The 15000-nt window shown below is 40.3% G+C and overlaps 1 long non-coding RNA gene across 1 annotated transcript in view; it reads left to right on the top strand.

The window, feature by feature from the left end:
* The first annotated feature begins 1266 nt into the window (after nt 1-1266).
* Nucleotides 1267-15000, top strand: part of LOC138853049 (uncharacterized) — a 21156-nt gene continuing 7422 nt past the window's right edge. The window contains exon 1 of the long non-coding RNA XR_011392297.1: nt 1267-1375. This is a non-coding gene — a long non-coding RNA (uncharacterized lncRNA). The remainder of the gene's footprint in view (nt 1376-15000) is intronic.

Here is a 15000-nt window from a genome sequence, read left to right as displayed (position 1 = left end):
CTGAACTTTTTCTTCCACGTCGGGTGGTTAAAATTACTAATCTCCATGTTACATTTGTACTCTAAATTTCTAATCTCTGGCGAGACTCTGAAGGAACTAACATTTTTTTTATTTTTTTTGGTCTTCTAGTTTCTTAACCCTAACTTTTTGTTTTAGACTTTAGCATTTCCATTTTAATTATATTAGTTAGGAGTAATTAAAACCCTGCATATAAAAGACCATTGCAATGCATTGTCTTAATACCAAAATAGACTAATTTATTTTCTCACTAAAATTCATAAATTCTCGAATAAGATTAATCTGTAGTAATGTAGCAAGGTCATATACACCAAGAGATGTATATTTACCAGTGAATATATACGTGGAGAATTTAATTTAAACCCTGTTTGAAGAATTAAGTCTTTTTGACTGGTAGCGAATAGTTGAGGGGAATTGTTGTATTGTTTTACGAAACTGACAAGTGGGTGAAAAAGACACATGTGTAATACTTGGGTATCTGAAATGTGGATATGTGTCACCATTCAGCTGCACTTTCAGTCCACTGAAGAGAATAAAGGGTGGAAGATGGGAAGAGGTAAGATGAGGTGTTCAGTCCGTTAGCCTGGGCGAAACGTGTTATGCAAAAGGACACATGTGCAACTAATGTGACATTTTACTGTGGCAATATTTCACTGTCTAGGAACGACAACCAGTTATAATGTCACATTAGCTGCACATGTGTCCTTTTACTTAACAAGTCTTGATAAACCCACTGTGGGCAAAATGTTGTGGTTAATATAGGTATCCACTGAACCCAGGCGTCGTGTACTTCACTATGTCTGTGTTGACACTTTTCCAGTTCTTACACTAGAGTCAATATAGCTTCATGTCGTCTAGATGAATAAGACCCATGTACAACACTTGGATATCCTCATCGTGGGGATGTTTCGCCAAGACTGAGAGACTGAACACCTCACCTTACCTCTTGCCATCTTCCACCGTTTATTCTTTACAGTGGACTGATAGAGCCGCTGGTTGGTGACACATCTCCACGTTTGAGAAACCCAATATTATCGGTGATTCTACCTTATCAAAACGTGATAACGCCCACTGTGTGGGCGAAGCATTTTGATTAATAAAGATATTGCTTGAAAATATTTTATTTCTATGACTGTAGCAAGTCGTTCGACAGTGGAACCAGCTTGTTCGAGGTGGTACGTTTACTTCAGCGCCGCCTTACGGCCACTCCGGTAACTTCCCTTGTGGCCTTTTAAGCATACGTAGAGAGGTAGCGTAGGTAGTGTGTTCCTTGACCTCACTACACTATTGGTCTGGCGCTAAGAACAACGTTGCTGAAGCATCAAGAAGCTGAATACTCTTGGTTCTTTGACCTGCTGTAAGTCTTCTCCTTCGGGATTATTTTAGTGTCGTTGCGTGTTCAGTCGTTTCCATTGTTGACTTTATTGGTTTCTCATTCAGTCGCTACTAGTGATGATTTTATTGTTCTCCCAGTCGTCACCTGTATTCGCCTTATTACACTCTCAATCGTTACTAGGCTAAAGCTCTCGCTTCACACGGTGATGTCCGGGTTCGATTCCCAGCGAGGGTAGAAACATTGGGCATGTTTCTTTACACCGGTTGTCTACGTTCCCCATCAGTAAAAAGGGTACCTGGGAGTTAGTCAACTGGTGTGGGTCGCATCCAGGGACAAAACTAGCCTAATTTGACCGAAATGCTCTGCATAACAAACGGCTTTCTATATAGTATGTCACTGATGTCAGCTAGGCCTGTATACCTTGTACTTGTAGGTATAAAGATATTATTATTATTATTATTCAGTCGTTACCGCTGTTGACTTTACCGGTCTCTCATTTATTTTAAAGTATTTTTATCACATACATTGCTTTCCTGGCTTTCAGCTGTCGTTTGGTAGAGTTTGTTTATACGAACTGCTGTATTTTCTCTTTGTAACTCGTAGGGTAATATTTAGTCACGTTACCCTCGAGGAAGGAGAGGGACAACTGAGCCTCGTCCAGCGGCTCAGTACCGAATCTGTTCAACTCGTCCTCACATGTGATACAGTCTCGCTGGATCTATTAGAGAAATGATGATAATAATAATAATAATATAATAATAATAATAAAAATAAATGCACACTATAATTTTATGGAAAATCCATAGACTGTGCAGTATTTGGGGAGGGGGGGGGGGTACTGTCACAACGCACATTACCCTCACACCATCACTATCAGCACCACCATAACTACTACCATCAAAATCACCACCATAACCACCATCACCACCACCACCATCACCATTACCACCACCATCACCAACATCACCACCATCACCACCACCACCATCACCACCACCATCACCAGCACCACCATCACCACCACCATCACCAGCACCACCATCACTACCACCACCATCACCAGCACCACCATCACTACCACCACCATCACCAGCACCACCATCACTACCACCAGCACCACCATCACCACCATCACTACCACCACCATCACAACCACCACCACCACCATCACTACCACCACCATCACAACCACCACCATCACCACCACCATCACCAGCACCACCATCACCACCACCACCACCACCACCACCACCACCACCACCACCACCACCACCATCACTCAACGCTCTCCTAACACCAAGCTAATACAAGGCTCTTTCTTTCCTTCTCAATCTGATATTCAACTCTTATTTTTCTCAGCTCTTCAGTACAATCTTGTATATTATTGTGCTTTTTTTTTTCCTCTTCGAAAATTTTTCGAGAAAGAAGGAAGGAATTAGTTGCAAGTTTAACTGATGTTGGGACTTTCCATCTGGTCAGGAATTGATGTTCTTACATTTGTGAAAATAATGAGTCGAAACACATACGCGCACAAACATGTATTCAGACACGCACACAACTGTGTATATCTACGTGTACACACACACACACACACACACACACACACACACACGCATGTATGTGTCTGTACTCCTCTATCTCATTTTCTCACATTTTATCATTTACTCATTTCAAGCGCATTATTCTACGTCTTCCAAGTCGTTTTTCTTCCTTACGTATATCCCTCTGTCTCTCTAACGTCTCTCACTACTCTCACTAATTCTCTCTCTCTCTCTCTCTCTCTCTCTCTCTCTCTCTCTCTCTCTCTCTCTCTCTCTCTCTCTCTCTCTCTCTCTCTCTCAAACACAAAGGATTGTTTCAAGAGAAACTTCGATGCTGTAGATACATCACGAACGTTTGGTAAAATTTCATGCAAACAGAATTAAACCGGAATAGAATAAACTGCCCGATGAAGTTGTAAGCACGAAGAAAAGCCATTCAAGAACAAGCTGGACAAGTATTCTGCGAGTTTAGAACCAGCTGGACAAGTATTCTGCAAGTTTAGAACCAGCTGGAGAAGTATTCTGCAAGTTTAGAACCAGCTGGTCAAGTATTCTGCAAGTTTAGAACCAGCTGGACAAGTATTCTGTAAAGTAAAAGGACACAAGTGCAACTAATGTGACATTTTATTGTGGCAACGTTTCGCTCTCCAGGAGCTTTATCAAGCCATTACAAACAATACATGGACACAGAGGGTATATAAAGGCTCAGAGTGAGGTGCAATACTAGTGAGGTACCATTTCGATGTTCACTAGTGGTGGTAGTAGTAGTAGTAGTGACAAAAGTAATACAATATGGTAGAGCAATTAATTCGTACATGAGTAAAAGGATATGAAAGCTATTACTTGGGTAACATAAAAATAGTTTGGACAAATATAGAGTGGTAAGAGGCAGCTTGTTTCAGTGTTCACTCTCTGTAATGTGCTTCGTGTAGTATAACAGGAGAGACTATGTGATGGCAGGGTTTACTGTTTTCAGGAGGATTCTTGCTAAGACTTCGGAGATGATGAAGCTGCCGTTGTTTTGTTTAATTGTATTCGAAACAGCGATCAGTGCTGATTCGAGGCACTTGCGTCTGCGGAAATTAGTTTCTTTGATCACTAATTGGGCGTCTCTGAATTTCATGAGATGATTGGTGGAATTTCGGTGTTGTACACAGGCGTTGTTCAAGTTATCGTTCCTACATGCGTGAATGTGTTCATTGAGGCGGGTGTCGAGGTTTCTTGCTGTTTCACCTACGTAAATCTTGTCACAGCCTCCACAGGGTATAGTGTAGACTCCTGCATTGACTGGTTCGTGGTGCTTGGATTTTGTCCTGGTTAGATCCTTTATTGAAGTGCTAGAAGCGATGGCGACTCTGGTGTTAGCTTGTGAAAGTACTTTTGAGACGTTCAGTGCAATCTGGCTGTTGGGAAGAATTATAACTTTGTTGGGAGTGGTGTTGATGCGTGGAGAATTAATGATCTGAAGAGCTCTTTTCTTGCAGTATTTGATGAAAAAAGAAGGAAAATGTAACTCAGTGAATGTTTGGTGAATGTATGTACATTCCTCGTCAAGAAACTCAGGACTACAAATTCGGTATGCTCTTAGGAAATACCCGATGATGATGCCTCTTTTGGTCTTGATATCTTGACTGGAATAGAAGTGTGTGAGATCATTTTTATTGGTGGGTTTCCGATAAACTTGAAATCTTAGGTTGTTGTCTACTTTGTGAATGAGGACGTCGAGGAAAGGTAGCTTGTCATTGGACTCTTCTTCTAGTGTAAACTGGATCGCCGGTTCAACTGCGTTGAGCCTTGCCTGAAGATTCCGTACATCAAAACGTTTGGGAGTTATTACGAGGACGTCGTCCACGTAACGTAACCAAGTGACGCTTGAAGGGATGATGTTGGCGAAGTGTTCAGACTCTAGGTGTTCCATGTATAAGTTGGCTAGGACGGCACTGATGGGGGACCCCATTCCCATGCCGTAGGTTTGTTTGTAGAGCTTGTTATTGAAAGAAAAACAGGTGAAATTAACACAGAGTTCAATCAAGTCAACAAAATCTCCGGGAGGTAGAGGAAGATTAAGGTCCTGATTGACTTTACGTCGTAGAACCTCGATGGCTTTTTTGGTAGGTACTTTTGTGAAGAGGGAAGTCACATCCAAACTGCTTAGTTTCTTGTTACGGATGGAGAGGTTACGGATGCGATTGAGAAGGTCGCCTGAGTGTTTAAGATGAGCGGGGCTGATGGTCCCCAGAAGGCAGGAAAGATGTTTGGCAAGAACTCCGGCTAGTTTGTGTGGAGCACTGCCTATTCCTGACGTGATTGGTCTGAGAGGAATATTGTGTTTATGGGTCTCTGGTAAACCATACATGTGTGCTGGTTTAGGGTTGCTTGGTAACAAGTATAGAAGTTTCTTCCCTTCTCTAGTGCGTTTGAGTATTTGTCAAGGTTTTGTATAGAAAATCTTTGGTGAGCGTCTCCCACTGTTGAGTGCTGATGGGTTCGTATGTAGATTGATCATTCAAAAGGTCCATCATTTTAGTGTTGTAGTCACTGGTGTTGAGTATGACGACTCCACCTCCTTTGTCGGCGGTGGTGACGATAATGTTGGGGTCGTTGGCGAGGTTCTTAAGAGCAGTGATGTATCGTCTAGGAAGATTAGAAGAAGGTTCACATAAAGCTGCAGTGAGAAGGCCCTGTATATAACCCTTCTGGAAGTTGCTGTCACTATGTCTATGGTTCCTGGTAACTAGATTGAGTTGATAGTTAGGTTTGCGTATGTTGGTGGTAAATTTGAGTCCCAGACTCAGTGCTTGTTTTTCGTAGTCAGTTAAGGTGCGTGACGATAAGTTGTTTATCAGGGATTCGCGTCCCATTTATTTCCATCGACTGTTAGTGCAGAGGTACTGAAGTTTGCGATTGAGTTTTATCTTCTGTTGGAGGTTAGCTGGGGTGACTGTGCTGAGAATATGCTCAGCAGTGTGTTGGTCAACCTGAAGATTGGCCCTCATATTCCTTGCAGTTTCAAAGGTTTCCTTAGCGATGTTAGAAAGTTCTTCGGCACATTCAGGCGAAACTCTCAACCGCATCCGTAACCTCTCCATCCGTAACAAGAAACTAAGCAGTTTGGATGTGACTTCCCTCTTCACAAAAGTACCTACCAAAAAAGCCATCGAGGTTCTACGACGTAAAGTCAATCAGGACCTTAATCTTCCTCTACCTCCCGGAGATTTTGTTGACTTGATTGAACTCTGTGGTAATTTCACCTGTTTTTCTTTCAATAACAAGCTCTACAAACAAACCTACGGCATGGGAATGGGGTCCCCCATCAGTGCCGTCCTAGCCAACTTATACATGGAACACCTAGAGTCTGAACACTTCGCCAACATCATCCCTTCAAGCGTCACTTGGTTACGTTACGTGGACGACGTCCTCGTAATAACTCCCAAACGTTTTGATGTACGGAATCTTCAGGCAAGGCTCAACGCAGTTGAACCGGCGATCCAGTTTACACTAGAAGAAGAGTCCAATGACAAGCTACCTTTCCTCGACGTCCTCATTCACAAAGTAGACAACAACCTAAGATTTCAAGTTTATCGGAAACCCACCAATAAAAATGATCTCACACACTTCTATTCCAGTCAAGATATCAAGACCAAAAGAGGCATCATCATCGGGTATTTCCTAAGAGCATACCGAATTTGTAGTCCTGAGTTTCTTGACGAGGAATGTACATACATTCACCAAACATTCACTGAGTTACATTTTCCTTCTTTTTTCATCAAATACTGCAAGAAAAGAGCTCTTCAGATCATTAATTCTCCACGCATCAACACCACTCCCAACAAAGTTATAATTCTTCCCAACAGCCAGATTGCACTGAACGTCTCAAAAGTACTTTCACAAGCTAACACCAGAGTCGCCATCGCTTCTAGCACTTCAATAAAGGATCTAACCAGGACAAAATCCAAGCACCACGAACCAGTCAATGCAGGAGTCTACACTATACCCTGTGGAGGCTGTGACAAGATTTACGTAGGTGAAACAGCAAGAAACCTCGACACCCGCCTCAATGAACACATTTACGCATGTAGGAACGATAACTTGAACAACGCCTGTGTACAACACCGAAATTCCACCAATCATCTCATGAAATTCAGAGACGCCCAATTAGTGATCAAAGAAACTAATTTCTGCAGACGCAAGTGCCTCGAATCAGCACTGATCGCTGTTTCGAATACAATTAAACAAAACAAAGGCAGCTTCACCATCTCTGAAGTCTTAGCAAGAATCCTCCTGAAAACAGTAAACCCTGCCATCACATAGTCTCTCCTGTTATGCTACACAAAGCACATTACAGAGAGTGAACACTGAAGCAAGCTGCCTCTTACCACTCTATATTTGTCCAAACTATTTTTATGTTACCCAAGTAATAGCTTTTATATCCTTTTACTCATGTACGAATTAATTGCTCTACCATATTGTATTACTTTTGTCACTACTACTACTACTACTACTACTACTACTACTACTACTACTACTACCACCACTAGTGAACATCTAAATGGTACCTCACTAGTATTGCACCTCACTCTGAGCCTTTATATACCCTCTGTGTCCATGTATTGTTTGTAATGGCTTGATAAAGCTCCTGGAGAGCGAAACGTTGCCACAATAAAATGTCACATTAGTTGCACTTGTGTCCTTTTACTTTACATATTGTCGGTAATTCTACCAACTTTATTACAAGTATTCTGCAAGTTTAGAACCAGCTGGACAAGTATTCTGCAAGTTTAGAACCATGAAAATAAATTGTATAAAATACCGACACAATGGAAAAATAAACACATATGCAGTTTAATGTGATCCTTCATTGACAACGTTTCGCCCACACGATGGGCTTTTTCAAGTCACAAACAGATCTACCTGGGGTGGAAGGTACGGGATTATTTATTGTCAGGTTCAGAATGGTGAGGTCAGGTGGAGAATGCTGCATCTGATGATCTACCGGGTGGGGTTATAGAGTCTTGGGTAGCTTGGCAGGGGTATTGGACAAGTTGTGAGTAGACCTTCTGCAGTGTTCTATGTTCTTATGTGGGATAGCGATGAAGAAGTTTCTTGGCAAGTGGTTCAGCTATGTTATAGAAGCCATTGTTCTGGTTGAAATTGTTGGTTATAGAGATAAGCGATGATTCCAGGATTCTTGGGTATTGAGTGTTGTCTTCTGTGGCGATAAATCTTGAGTTTCTGTTGTTAATTAAATGGTTGTGTGAATTGCGATGTTGTACACATGCATTCCTTGTATCGTGGGTCCTGCAGACGGCGGGCATTAAACATCTTCAACACACCCAGAGAACATCAAAATGGTATACAATACCGACAGGTTGTTAGGTAAGACACATATGCAACAGTTAGACAACTTTATTCCGAAACGTTTCGCCTACACAGTAGGCTTCTTCAGTCGAATACAGAAAGTAGGCAGGAACAGTAGAGATGTGAAGACGATGTAATTAGTCCATCACCCTTGTAGTAGTAGAATTTGAGGTTGTCAGTCCCTCGGCCTGGAGAAGTTCAGTTCCATAGTCAGGAACTATCTGAAGATCAAGCGACAGTGCGGAGACTTAAATACTGTCGGAAGGAGAGGTGCAGAGTAGTAGTAGTAGTAGTAGTAGTGAGAAGTGTTGGATCTGAGAGGGACATGACCTCTCAGTGGCTACATTCTCACTACTACTACTACTACTACTATGCACCTCTCCTTCCGACAGTATTTAAGTCTCCGCACTGTCGCTTGATCTTCAGATAGTTCCTGACTATGGAACTGAACTTGTCCAGGCCGAGGGACTGACAACCTCAAATTCTACGACTACAAGGGTGATGGGCTGATTACATCGTCTTCACATCTCTACTGTTCCTGCCTACTTTCTGTATTCGACTGAAGAAGCCTACTGTGTAGGCGAAACGTTTCGGAATAAAGTTGTCTAACTGTTGCATATGTGTCTTACCTAACACACACACACCCAGAAAAGACACTGCCGAGAAGAGATACATAGTCCTCCCTACCAACTCCATTGCCAAACATGTTTCCAACATCTTTTCCAATGCATCATTCCAAGTATCTACCTCCACAACCACGACCATCAAGGACATCACCAGTAGTAGACAAAACAAGCTTCCATCCTCTGCAGGGGTATACATAATCCCTTGTAATGACTGCAACAAATTATACGTGGGCGAAACATCAAGAGACCTCCAAACACGTATTTCAGAACACCAATACGCAAGCAGGACTGACGATACAAGGAATGCATGTGTACAACATCGCAATTCACACAATCATTTAATTAACTACAGAAACTCAAGACTTATCGCCACAGAAGACAACACTCAATACCGAAGAATCCTGGAATCATCGCTTATCTCTATAACCAACAATTTCAACCAGAACAATGGCTTCTAAAACATAGCTGAACCACTTGCCAAGAAACTTCTTCATCGCTATCCCACATAAGAACATAGAACACTGCAGAAGGTCTACTCACAACTTGTCCGATACCCCTGCCAAGCTACCCAAGACTCTATAACCCCACCCGGTAGATCATCAGATGCAGCATTCTCCACCTGACCTCACCATTCTGAACCTGACAATAAATAATCCCGTACCTTCCACCCCAGGTAGATCTGTTTGTGATTTGAAAAAGCCCACTGTGTGGGCGAAACGTTGTCAATGAAGGATCACATTAAACTGCATATGTGTTTATGTTTCCAAGTTTAGAACCAGCCGAACAAGTATTCTGCAAGTTTACAACCAGCTGGACAGGTATTCTGCAAGTTTAGAACCAGCTGGACAATTATTCTGCAAGTTTAGAACCAGCTGGACAAGTATTCTGCAAGTTTAGAACCAGCTGGACAAGTATCCTTCAAGTTTAGAACCAGCTGGACAAGTATTCTGCAAGTTTAGAACCAGCTGGACAAGTATCCTTCAAGTTTAGAACCAGCTGGACAAGTATTCTGCAAGTTTAGAACCAGCTGGACAAGTATCCTTCAAGTTTAGAACCAGCTGGACAAGTATTCTGCAAGTTTAGAACCAGCTGGACAAGTATCCTTCAAGTTTAGAACCAGCTGGACAAGTATCCTTCAAGTTTAGAACCAGCTGGACAAGTATCCTTCAAGTTTAGAACCAGCTGGACAAGTATCCTTCAAGTTTAGAACCCAGCTAGATACTACGCTGGGGCAAACGGAAGTCAGCAGATTCCTGTTGTTTGTTCACCAAGTACACGAGAAGGTAACCCAGCTAATAGTATTTGCAGTGGTAGAGGTTAGGTTGTTATACTAGTCATAGCAGAGATGTTGGTAGCCAGAAGAAGCAGGACCCCTGGTGAAGAACTAGACACATGTGCAACATCTGGATATCTTTATTCTAGACATTTCGCCATCCAGTGGCTTTATCAATATAAATTCAAGGATATAATTGGAAGACAGTAGAACTATAAACATATGTTACACATGTGTCTAATTCTTTATCTTGTCGGTATTGTCTATCATACTTGTACAACGGGACCCCGGGTACACGCAGGTATTATGCGAGTAGTGGCGGTGGAGTAAGACGAGTAGGTTAGGTTAAGTAACGTTTGTCATGAGACAGGACAAATGTTTTCTGACGCGGATCTTAGTCATATGATAACCGGCAGCTGGAGCTTTTGGTCATCTGACCGAGGCCTTCCGCTGGCTTATCGGTCCACCCCGCTTAACACGAGTAGTTAAGGTAGAAGCAGTGCTAATTCAATCGTACTGAATTAAAAATAAAAGCATCTGGCTAAGCAACGTCATTAAATAAAAAAACAGCAATTAATTAGATGGAGTTGTAACACAATAGTTATTAATCAAGACAGAAGTAGATAGCTTACCTCGGTGTGGACTTCCAAGTCCTCTGCCATCTATCTTTCCCATGAACACCCATGTACTCCCACGTACTCCCATGTACTTCCACGTACTCCCAAGTATCTAATTCTCATTCTTCCTTTGTCCTCTTTTACTCTCCTAATTTACCTTGTGTATCGTCCATTCACTCCACTTGAAAACACAGCTCTTTTTTTTCTCCACTGTGTTTACCAGCCCTCCTCCTCCTCCTCCTCCTCCTCCTCCTCAGCATCACCCTCGGAGTATACTCCACCATTAAGGGCCTCCCACGTTGAAGAAGCTATAGCTCAATAAATCGATGGGATGTTCTGCTCGTCTCCAGTGATCCTTCTGCAGAAGGTATGGAGAAGACCTTCAGAAGGCTCTGGTGGATCCTCCTGCAGAAGGTATAGAGTAGATCTTCTTCAAGAGGCTCTTTGCTGATCCCTCCTTCAGAAGGTTAGGAACAGATCTTCTTCAGAAGGCTTTTCTGGTGGATCCTCCTGCAAAATGTATAGAGCAGACCTTCAGAAGGCTTTCTAATGGATCCTCCTGCAGAAGGTATGGAGCAGATCTTCAGAAGGCTCTGGTGGATCCTCCTACAGAAGGTATAGAGCAGACCTCCTTCAAGAGGCTCTTTGCTGATCCCTCCTTCAGAAGGTAAGGAACAGATTTTTTGCAGAAGGCTCCCTAGTGGATCCTCCTGCAGAAGGTATGGAGCAGCCTCCTTCAGGAGGCTTCCTCAACGTTTTAAGGTCACTGGACTATTCTTTATCATCTTTAATCACTCTATATTTCCTTTCCTTCTAATACTGTTCCTTCTTTTTTTTCAACCACTTCCTGTTAATCTGTTTCTCAAGGTCATCGCAAAGTTGCTACACACACACAATTCTCTCTCTCTCTCTCTCTCTCTCTCTCTCTCTCTCTCTCTCTCTCTCTCTCTCTCTCTCTCTCTCTCATATTGTTATTATCTTTCCCTCGAAACACTAAAACTTTCGAAGCAAGTTAAAACTTATGGTCCTGTTTCAATTTATCTTGCCAATTCTCAGCTACAATTGCCTCCGCTTCAGAATGATTCACTTTTCCCAGTTCCTTTTGTCCTTATAACAGTAAAGTATATTATCGATGGCCACGCGTAGCGAGCTGGCGACTTTCATTTTATTGAACTTTCTCTCTCGTGTGTGTGTCTGCGTGTGAGTTATATATATATATATATATATATATATATATATATATATATATATATATATATATATATATATATATATATATATATATATATATATATATATTTATATATATACTACAGTGAAAAAAATACCTGAGAGCCTTCATGTGCTCACACACAGATGTATGAGCACATGAAAGCTCTCGGGTATTTGTTTTTTCCCTGAGGTATTTTTTTTCATATTTGCAATCACACGTTTTATGATTCCTTTCTATGTGTATATATATGTATATATATATATATATATATATATATATATATATATATATATATATATATATATATATTATATATATTATATATATATATATATATATATATATATATATATATATATAATGTCGTGCCGAATATGTAAAACTGGTCAATTAGCAAGAACTCATTTAAAATTAAGTCCTTTCCAAATTTTTCTCTTATACCTTTAAAGATATATTTTTTTCATTAATGTTTATGTAAAAAATTTTAATTTTGCTCCAAAAGAATCTTAGAAAACTTACCTAACCTTATTACAACAAGAATAATTTATTTTAGCCTAACCCAACTAAATATATTTTAGATTTGTTTACAATAATTTAATATTAAACAAACACAGTGAAATATATTTTTTTCGTTAGATTCAATATGATTTTGGCGAAATTATTGCATACACAAATTTTCACTTGTCCTATATGGCAAGATTAGCGTTGCTATTTAAGCCAAGATGGCAAGTTCTGCCTATTCGGCACGACATTATATATATATATATATATATATATATATATATATATATATATATATATATATATATATATATATATATTAGTAACTCTCACTTAATTTTATATCGCGAATATCTTCATTATAGCTAAAATGAAGTGTTTGGCTTTATATTATTAGCTGTCTCATCAGTTATCATTATTATTATTATTATTATTATTATTATTATTATTAGCTATGTAAATAGGAAGGATGTGCTTTTGTTAAATGAGGAGAACAAACTACTGACGGTGGGAAACACTCATGCCAACTGCTGTTAGTTGGTTTAGAGTCTAGCTCACTGCTGACTCTCACGTGATCCGACCTCATGTTAGGTTAGTGGACTTGGATTCAGGGAGTCTTGTCCAGCCCTGAGTACAGTAAACATATCTCTCTCTCCTCTGGATCTCTAGTAAAGTTTCAAGTTTCTTTAAGATACGGTGTCGTTGGTGACTCCTGGTTTACTTTGTGAATTGGCGGAAAAACAAAGCTATTAATAGACTTGGTCATTTGTGCTGTCTCTTTATGTCTATTTAGTTAACTATAGAATATAGATCATATTTTTGAGTAAAACTACGCTAAGACGTAGACTGCAATAATCTGTGTTGAGCCTAGATTCCGTATTCCACAAAAAGCCCCGTTATTGTCACTAATTTCATTGATCCTGTTATAGAAGTGATAGTGTGACGCAAACTCTTAATTTGAGTTTGGGATTTAGTATCACTGTTTGACTATATCGTAAGATCCGTCCTTATATGGATAATGTGTTACACTGACATTACTATGTATTTATAACTTCTATGTAAATTCATGACTTTAAGAGTTACCTTGACGTAAAATGTTTACGAAGACAATCGTAAATCTTGTACCTTTAGTAATAAGGTACCTTGAGTACTCTTGAATATAAATTAATAAAAGAAGATATTAACATGTCTTAAATACTTTAACATTAAAGGTCGTTAATTTTATATTTGTTGGATTTTTGTTTCATAGTTGTTATTAAAACTTTATCACTAAACCGTTTTTCTAAAAGGATAACTAGACCAGACATTGTTCCAATATCTTGTTACAAGTAAGAGACGATCTTAATTACAGGTCAATTACTTAATATTAATAATAATTTCTTTATTTACAAGTACATGTACAAGGCTTACAGTCCTAGCTGACATCAATGACATACTACTATATAGAAAGCCGCGTGCTATGCAGAGCATTTCGGGCAAATTAGGTCAGTTTTGTCTCAGGATGCGACCCACAGCAATCGATTAACACCCAGGTACCCAGTTTACTGATGGGTGACCATAGACAACCGGTGTAAGGAAACACGTCTGATATTTCCACCCCTTGGCCGGGAATCGTAACAACTCAATATCAACGTAGAATATAATACACATGGAGAGTAAAATACATATGACATACAAAATAAAATAGTGAAATACTCTTGGATATTGGCGTAAAGTTGCGTCATTGAAGGTGTGGGCCGGGTTGTTGAGCGAGGTTTGCTGAACACAGGGCGATAACATGTGGAAGATAATATGCGGAAGATAACATGCGGAAGATAACATGAGGAAGATAATATGCGGTAGATAACATGAAGATAATATGCGGAAGATAACATGAGGAAAATAACATGAGGAAGATACCATGCGGAAGATAGCACGAGGAAGATAACATGCGGAAGATAATGTGCGGAAGATAACATGCGGAAGATAACATGCGGAAGATAACATGAGGAAGAAAACATGCGGAAGACCAGGAAAGACGGATGTGTAATCATAAATAGGTTGAGAGCATACTAGATGCCAGACGAAGGAAAAATATCTGATGTTAGCTGGTGAGATATATAGAGAGGTACTGTATTACGAGCTGCGAGGTTCACTGGAAAGTGTTTATGACTGGTAGTTTAGAAAGACTCGTGAGTAAACACTAATCATCGTCACGGACACCATAGAACGTAACACTGGAAACTTCAAAATCTCTAAAATATTAGCATACATGATATTCAGGCAGATAAAGCATCACCTACCTAACAACTCAGGAGTCACATGATCCCATTGTCTACCAGTTATCATCCCAATATGGCATTCTTCAGGTCACCATGTGTCACACACCTATCCGCTTATACATGCCTTTTTTGTAGCCTCTGACCGAGTCATCTTAAGACCCGTGCCTGGCGAACACTAAACGACTCTTAGAGGTAATGAAGGCTCCAGAACCGAGAAGTTTGCTAATAAATATGTCCTAGTATTTGGTCATGTGTC

This window comes from Cherax quadricarinatus, chromosome 21 (assembly GCF_038502225.1).
Source record: "Cherax quadricarinatus isolate ZL_2023a chromosome 21, ASM3850222v1, whole genome shotgun sequence".
Classification (NCBI taxonomy): Eukaryota; Metazoa; Arthropoda; class Malacostraca; order Decapoda; family Parastacidae; genus Cherax; species Cherax quadricarinatus.
Note: the sequence above shows the minus strand (reverse complement) of the source record. Positions and strands in the feature narration are given on the sequence as shown.